The sequence below is a fragment of the Triticum aestivum genome, chromosome 6B (genome assembly GCF_018294505.1).
Source record: "Triticum aestivum cultivar Chinese Spring chromosome 6B, IWGSC CS RefSeq v2.1, whole genome shotgun sequence".
NCBI classification, from domain to species: domain Eukaryota; kingdom Viridiplantae; phylum Streptophyta; class Magnoliopsida; order Poales; family Poaceae; genus Triticum; species Triticum aestivum.
In genome coordinates, this window is record NC_057810.1 from 17130810 (window position 1) to 17140070 (window position 9261).

A 9261-nucleotide genomic window follows, 5' to 3' on the forward strand; every position below is an offset into this window, starting at 1 on the left:
GATTATGTGGTTTATTAATAAATCACCATGAAGTAATATGTACTCCATTCGAAATCTATAAGTCTCTCATGTCACTTTACCAACAAAATATATGTTATATTCCACAAAAGGTGCTTACTCCTGTCCTTGTATTTTGTGATTGCAATCTGATTGTCAATTTTGAAAACTTTCATATTATTAGAAACAATTTTTGAACAAGAAGTGGATGGTATAAACTTTATGACACTCAACCCACTTTGGGTTGAATGATGAACAAAATTGAACATCAAAATAATATGTGGATGTCATGTGAATAGTGAGGAGAAAAGTATATTATTGGTTGCTTACAGGAAAGAATTCTCTATACTAGTATATTGATGTGGCATATAACTTGTATTCTGTTAATCAAATGGAGGATATAGAAATACATGGGAGCGTCACATATTTGAAAAGAGCAAGTTAAATTAAAGAGTGATTAGATCTCACTTGGAGACACTGAAACCTTCGGCCGTGTGCCTATGTGTAGCGCGTGTTCGGTCGCGGCGTATTGTCGTACTTCGGAAATATGTGTCATTATGCTTTATTTTGATATTAACCTTTACCTGCTACCTGCCATTAAAGTGTGTGGCAACAAAAGAAACTATGCGACCCACCTATGATGAAGATTCATGTGCTCTGGTCCAGCAAAAATGAACTCAAGTGTGTTTTGGTCAAACAAATTAGGTCACTCCCATTATAAATTCTCTCTCACTCACTCTCTTTATGATGTACTTTTTCTGGATTGAACTTAATGGAGAATTGCTCAAATAGTCAACAATCTCCACATCTAGTATGAAGTAAGTCACATCCGTAGTAGCTATCCAACTAGCGGCTGTTCGTGCTAAGAACAAATCAATAATCAAAGACCATCTGCTCTTGACTGTTACTAGCTAACAGTAACTAATTATTACATGACATGACATTTTGTTTTTCCATTGATCGTTACTCCATCTTCAGTGTACGGCCTATAAATGTACAGAAATTTCCATGTAATTGTCCTCTTTTGGCTGTACCAGTCAGGTACTCTCAGCAGGAGCTAGCGCCGAACATTGCCGTCATATTTCGAAAGCATCATCGACTTATGCTTTGAACTGACCATACCTCCCAACTGTCTATTAAAGGCTAGCAATGAAAAAAATACCGCCAGGCCATCAATTCTTCCATCTAGCTAGATTGGCCTTGGAAGCCAATTAACCTCCCCTTTTGGGAGGCTGCGGTCACTGTTACTATGTATTCGATGCTCACTTATAAATAAATAGCCCTCCTTTGCATCATAAGAACTTCTTAAACTTTTATGTCTAACTTTAACCGTGAATTTCACTAATAAATGAAATATGACGACATATATTCCATAAAACATATATCATTTATTGGTTGATTTTTTTTGCGGATGAATTTATTGGTCGAATTTAACATGTTAATTGTCATGCTGCCAGCGTGATGGAGAGGAGGAGAAACAAGGCTTATGATCATTTGTGGTCTATTCGTAAATCAGTTCTGAAGTAATATGCACTTCCTTCTAAATTTATAAGGCTCTCCTGCATTTGTGGTTCTCACTTTACCAAGATACAATGTATTATATGCCACAAAAGTTATTTCCTCTGTCCCTACCAAAAAAGGCTTTATGCTCTGCTTTATGAATAAAGCAACCGCCAAAGTCACAACAAAGATCCAACAAAGGTCCAAAACACAACGAAAGAGCACGACATGATACGAGCGAAAAGTGCAACATGTTCTGTCGAGGCACAGTTCAACAAGCCCTAAATAATAAAACAAATGGGGCCCAACCTCGAATGAAGATTAGACGCCTAGTCCGGATCCGGCGACGGAGGAGGAAATGGGGGCACCAAGCGAAGTGCCAATGAGCGAAGACCTGCAGTCAGAGTGTCGATGTCAGCACACTCCGGTCCATGGCTACGCAGTTTCCACAGCTGCAGAAAACCGCATAGTTCGTAAAGAGCATCAGAAGACCATCTTAGCGGGGACTGTTCAATCACAAGCTTGTTCCGAATCATCCATAACGACCAAGCGAGGGCCCCAATCCGAATCCACCTAATGCGGCGGGAATTGATGGGGCAAGCTTGTAGCTCGTCATATAACTCTAGGAAGTTAGTGTCGCACCACCCGCCCCCACAACTTATTAGAAACAAGTCCAAATGAATTGAGCCGTGACGCACAAGAAGAATATATGATTAGAGCCTTCTTCCACATCGCACAGAGGGCAAGTGCCATCCCGAGGACCATTGCGTTTGAGAACCTCCACCCAAGAAGGAACCCAACCGCGATATGTTTGCCAGAGGAAAATCATGATTGTAAGCCGAACTGGACCGACCATAAATTACGCAAAGGCTCCAGCCGAGGAACATCCACAATGGCGTGGTATATATAGCGATAGATTAGTAAAGAAGCCGCTAGGCTCAAGATGCCACCTAATCTGGTCTGGCGCGAGGCTGGGAGTGTTTAGCGCGAGACAGTCCATCAGATCCTCCCAGGCCTCCTGCTCTATGGGACCGAAGGAACGACGAAAAGCGAGGCTCCCTAAGTCACTAAGGGCAGCCTCGACCGAGATATGAGGAACAACACATACGGAGTACAATTCGGAAAACCTGGCCGAAAGGGTTGATCGGTCATCCAACGATCAAACCAGAAGAGAGTCGACGATCCCGACCACACGGTGATTGAGGAGCCAATACGAAGGGCGGGGAGTAGCAGGATGACGGATCGCCAGAACTAGGACCCTCCCCATCATTGACAAAACGCGAGTGGCTGTCCCCGCGGGTATTTTGCTCTGTCCCTATTTACATGGCGCCTTCATATTTTGTGCGCGAACTCCGATCATCAATTTTAACCAATAATATAGTAGTCAGAGTTTAAATAGTGACCAAAAACGTCAGTTTATTTATAATATAAAGGGAGTACGTCACTGTGCTTTGATCTTAGCCCTTACTCCCTCCGTTCCAAAATAGATACAAAGTTGGGACAAAGTTAGTACAAAGTTGGGTCATCTATTTTGAAACGGAGGGAGTACTTGCTAGCTGCCCATTAAAGGGTACGGTGCAACAACGAAACAAAACGATGCATATGACCAAATCCATAGTTCATGAAGATAGCTCACGTGTGCCCGCGTGCAGCACGTATGCTCCGACGATAAGCACAAAAGAAGAGCGATCAGCTGCTGTCATGTCTTGAGGACTTGAGCATGATGGCAGGGAAGATGAACGGGTCTCATGATCATTCATGGTCCAGATTTGTAGTTGAACAACAGATAGCCTCCACTCAAGAAAAAAAAGATAGCCATGTTAGAAATTTATGTTGGTAACGATATTCTGATAGCATCTTTTGACTAATTTGTGCATTGGTCTGACCATTACCTCCTTCCTACCTGCATATTAAAGAGAAGCAGCACAAATTGGTACACTATTCTTGCGTTTTTGCACGCATGTATGTTGCTGCATGTACCACTACTTTCTTCAAAGAAGCGAGGCCACAAATCCTCCTTGTGTGACCTATCACCATGATGAGGTGATTAGTACGCGATGACTAGGTAGGGTACCGGTCAACATTGCCGGAGCAGGGAGCGACTAGTACTGGCAACGGCAAGTGGTGGAATTTCCTGCATTCAGACAGTAGTTAATTAGCGAGGGGGGCAGCGCGCCTCTTCTAGATCGTGTTAATTTGTTCAATGTCCGTCTGTGCCTCGTTTGAGCCCAGCTGGCCTGCCCTCTGAAATGTTGCAAGGTATAGATTCTTATTGTAGTTTAATTGTATATTTTACATGTTATTAAATATATTTTTTAATGATTTTGAGGAGTAACCAACTTGTCAAAAGCCTATTTTCTATCTCAGGTTACGCCTAATTAAGGTATTTTGTGACCCCGCAAAAAGATTAAGGTATTTTGTGGAAGGATACAATTAATCTGAGAAAATGTAGCAGTGCATAGGGGTTGCGCTAGTACCCCCTGCCCAACTCCTGCCGCCCTTCGTCTGTTTCATGTCTGTATGTACTCCCTCCATTCCGGTTTATAAGGCTTATCTTAAAATTTTGTTTTCTCATTTTATAACTCTCAATTTTATTTCTCCTGCTCACATTTCAAATTTCAAGGTGCATTAAAGCTTTGTATGCAACGATTGAAACAAAACTCACCAATGCATGCATTGCAATTAATAATTGGTAAACACAATTTCTTGACAAAAATGAGCCCATCAATCAAGTACTTCTACAAACTATTAAAAATATTTCACAACTCACCATCTGTCTTGATTGGTGAGATTTTTGAATTGAGCCCTTAAAACCAGAAGGGAGGGAGTACACATCAGGTCAGGTTGATTTCTCAGGAGGCAAAATTTATTGCAAACTTCATAAAGATCATATTCAGTACGTTGTCCCCGTGTGAGATGTGAGTCGTTGGGCTACAGACTTGGAGTAATAGCTATGTAGATTCTTTTAATCTATTTGTGCTTCATTTTCTATATCATAATAGTTGACGTACAAGATTATAATTGTCTATTTAATTCTTATGGTGGATTTTCTATAATATTGTTACTTCCATATATTATAGTCATATTTATTGTATTATTGGTATGCAGATGCATATTATATCTTTGTTATTTACTTTAGTTATGGCCAGGTTATAATGGGCAGACGGTACTGGAAACTGTATGTGTTACATGGATTGAAATGAGAGGTGTTTTTAGCCCACTGACCGAAATGGTTAAATCACTTGTGCCTGATACATCTCCTATTAATTCAGTGCTGAGTGTCGGTTCCTGTTATCTACCTTTTTGAATTCCAGGAAAAAATACCAAAAGTCCGTAAGAAATTATGAGAAAACTTGCGAGCAAGTTTCAAGTCAACCGAGGACCAATGGGACAATACCCCAAACCTAAGGCGGCCCAAGGAGTGAGCGTAGGTGCCCTATGGAGGGCCCCAGGTCCCCAGGGCGCCTGTAGTAAGCGCCTACAACTGCTACGGCACCCCTCGCCTGCCTCCGGTGCCCGATGACATTATATATCCCTGTACTTCACCCTCAATTTAGCGATCAGATTTCCTTCGCTGCCACTTCATGGTTGAAGGCAATCTTTGTTTTCAGCCATAATCTGGTACTCTGCTGGAGTAGGGAATTTTGTTGGGGAACGTAGCACAAATTCAAATTTTTTCTACGTATCACCAAAATCAATCTAGGAGATTCTAGCAACGAGAGAGAGAGAGAGGGTGAGTGCATCTTCATACCCTTGAAGATTGCGATGCAGAAGCGTTACAAGAACGCGGATGATGGAGTCGTACTCGCGGCGATTCAAATCGCGGAAGATCCGATCTAGCGCCGAACGGACGGCGCCTCCGCGTTCAACACACGTACAGCCCGGGGACGTCTCCTCCTTCTTGATCCAGCAAGGGAGAGGAGAAGTTGAGGGAGAACTCCGACAGCACGACGGCGTGGTGGTGATGGAGCTCGTGGTTCTCCGGCAGGGCTTCGCCAAGCACTACGGAGGAGGAGGAGGTGTTGGAGGAGGGAGAGGGCTGCGCCAGGGGAAGGGTATGGCTGCCCTCCCACCCCCTCACTATATATATAGGGGGAAGGGGAGAGGGGCCCGGCCCCTCTAGATGGATCTAGAGGAGGGGGCGGCGGTAAGGGGAAACCCTAGATGGGTTTGGGCACCCCCACCCCCTAGGAAACTTGCCCCCCAAGCCGGGAGGGGTGGCTGCCCTAGGGGAGGCGCCCCAACCTCTCCAGGTTACGTGAGATGGGGTGGGAGGGGCGCTCAGCCCCTTAGTGGGCTGATGTGCCCCCTCCCCTTGGCCCATAAGCCCCCCCCCCCCAACACTTGTCGGGGCCTCTGAAACCCCTTTCGGACACGCTGGTCATCACCTGGTACCCCCGGAACAATTCCGGACTCCAATACCCTTCGTCCAATATACCGGTCTTCACCTCCGGACCATTCCGGAGCTCCTCTTCATGTTCGGGATCTCATCCGGGACTCCGAACAACCTTCGGTAACCACATACTATTTCCCATAACAACTCTAGCGTCACCGAACCTTAAGTGTGTAGACCCTACGGGTTCGGGAACCATGCAGACATGACCGAGACGTTCTCCGGCCAATAACCAACAGCGGGATCTGGATACCCATGTTGGCTCCCACATGTTCCACGATGATCTCATCGGATGAACCACGATGTCGAGGATTCAATCAATCCCGTATACAATTCCCTTTGTCAATCGGTATGTTACTTGCCCGAGATTCGATCGTCGGTATCCCAATACCTCGTTATCGGCAAGTCACTTTACTCGTTCCGTAATACATGATCCCGTGACTAACTACTTAGTCACATTGAGCTCATTATGATGATGCATTACCGAGTGGGCCCAGAGATATCTCTCCGTCATACGGAGTGACAAATCCCATTCTCGATTCGTGCCAACCCAACAGACACTTTCGGAGATACCCGTAGTGCACCTTTGTAGCCACCCAGTTACGTTGTGACGTTTGGCACACCCAAAGCATTCCTACGGTATCCGGGAGTTGCACAATCTCATGGTCTAAGGAAATGATACTTGACATTAGAAAAGCTTGTAGAAAACGAACTACATGATCTTGTCCTATGCTTAGGATTGGGTCTTGTCCATCACATTATTCTCCTAATGATGTGATCCCGTTATCAATGACATCTAATGTCCATGGTCAGGAAACCATAACCATCTATTGATCAACGAGCTTGTCAACTAGAGGCTCACTAGGGACATGTTGTGGTTTATGTATTCACACATGTATTACGGTTTCCAGTTAATACAATTATAGCATGAACAATAGACAATTATGATGAACAAGGAAATACAATAATAACCATTTTATTATTGTCTCTAGGGCATATTTCCAACAGTCTCCCACTTGCACTAGAGTCAATAATCTAGTTCACATCACTATGTGATTGTAACGAGTCCAACACCCATTGGGTTTGATCATATCTCGCTTGTGAGAGAGGTTATTAGTCAACAGGTCTGAATCTTTCAGATCCATGTGTGCTTTACAAATCTCAATGTCATCTCCTAGATGCAGCTACCATGCTCTATTTGGAGCTATTCCAAATAACTGTTCTACTATACGAATCCGGTTTACTACTCAGAATAATCCGGATTAGTGTCAAAGTTTGCATCGGCGTAACACTTTACGACGAACTCTTTTACCACCTCCATAATCGAGAAAATTCCTCAGTCAACTAGTTACTAAGGATAAGTTTGACCGCTGTCATGTGATCCATTCCTGGATCACTCTTGTACCCCTTGATTGACTCATGGCAAGGCACACTTCAGGTGCGGTACACAACATAGCATACTGTAGAGCCTACGTCTAAAGCATAGGGGACGACCTTCGTCCTTTCTCTCTCTTCTGCCGTGGTCAGGTCTTGAGTCTTACTCAATACTCACACCTCATAACATAGCCAAGAACTCCTTCTTTGCCGATCTATTTTGAACTCCTTCAAAATCTTGTCACGGTGTGTATTCGTTTGAAAGTACTATCAAGCGATCTTGATATATCCTTATAGATCTTCATGATTAATGTTCAAGCAGTTTAATCTAGGTTTTCCATTGGAAAACACTTTTCAAATAACCCTATATGCTATTTCTAGAAATTCTACATCATTTCTGATCAACAATATGTCAACAACATATACTCATCAGAAATTCTATAGTGCTCCCACTCACTTCTTTGGAAATACAAGTTTCTCATAAACTTTCTATAAACCCAAAATCTTTGATCATCTCATCAAAGTGTATATTCCAACTCCGAGATGCTTACTCCAGTCCTTATAAGGATTGCTGGAGTTTTGCATACTTGTTAGCATCTTTTAGGATTGACAAAACCTTCTGGTTGTATCACATACAAACTTTCCTCAAGAAAATCTTCGAGGAAACAATGTTTTGACATCCTATCTGCAAGATTTCATAAATCATGCAGTAATTGCTAATATAATTCCAACAGACTCTTAGCATCTCTACGAGTGAGAAAGTCTCATCGTAGTCAACTCCTTGAACTTGTCGGAAAACATCTTAGCGACAAGTTGAGCTTTCTTAATGGTGACACTTACCATCATTGTCCGTCTTCCCTTTTAAAATCCATCTATAACCAACAGCCTTACGACCATCAAGTAGTTCTTCCAATGTCTACACTTTGTTTTATACATGGGTGTTCTCTCGGATTTTATGGCCTCGAGCCATTTGTCGGAATCCGGGCCCACCATCGCTTCTCCATAGCTCGTAGGTTCATTGTTGTCTAGCAACATGACCTCCAAGACAGGATTACGTACCACTCTTAAGTAGTACGCATCCTTGTCGACCTACGAGGTTTGGTAGTGACTTGATCCGAAGTGCCATGATCACTATCATCAGCTTCCACTACAATTGGTGTAGGCGCCACAGGAACAACTTCTTGTGCCCTGCTACACACTAGTTGTAGTGATGGCTCAATAACCATATCAAGTCTCCACCATCCTCCCACTTAATTCTTTCAAGAGAAACTTTTCCTCGAGAAAGGACCCGTTTCTAGAAACAATCACTTTTGCTTCCGGATCTGAAATAGGAGGTATACCCAACTGTTTTGGGTGTCCTATGAAGATGTATTTATCCGTTTTGGGTTCGAGCTTATCAGGATGAAACTTTTTCACATAAGCGTCGCAGCCCCAAACTTTCAAGAAACGATAGCTTAGGTTTGTCTAAACCATAGTTCATACGGTGTCATCTCAACGGAATTATGTGGTGCCCTATTTAAAGTGAATGCGGTTGTCTCTAATGCCTAACCCATGAACGATAGTGGTAATTCAATAAGAGACATCATGGTATGCCCCATATCCAATAGGGTGCATCTATGATGTTCCGACACACCATCACACTATGGTGTTCCAGACGGTGTTAGTTGTGAAACAATTTCCACAATGTATTAATTGTGTACCAAACTCGCAACTCAGATATTCATCTCTATGATCATATCATAGACATTTTATCCTCTTGTCACGAAGATCTTCAACTTCACTCTGAAATTACTTGAACCTTTCAATAATTCAGACTTGTGTTTTATCAAGTAAATATACTCAGCATCTACTCAAATCATCTGTGAAGTAAGAACAGAAATATCCACTGCGTGCATCGGCACTCATTGGACATCACACATCAAAATGTATTACTTCCAACAAGTTGCTCTCTTGTTCCATCTTACTGAAAACGAGGCTTTTCAGTCATCTTGCCCATG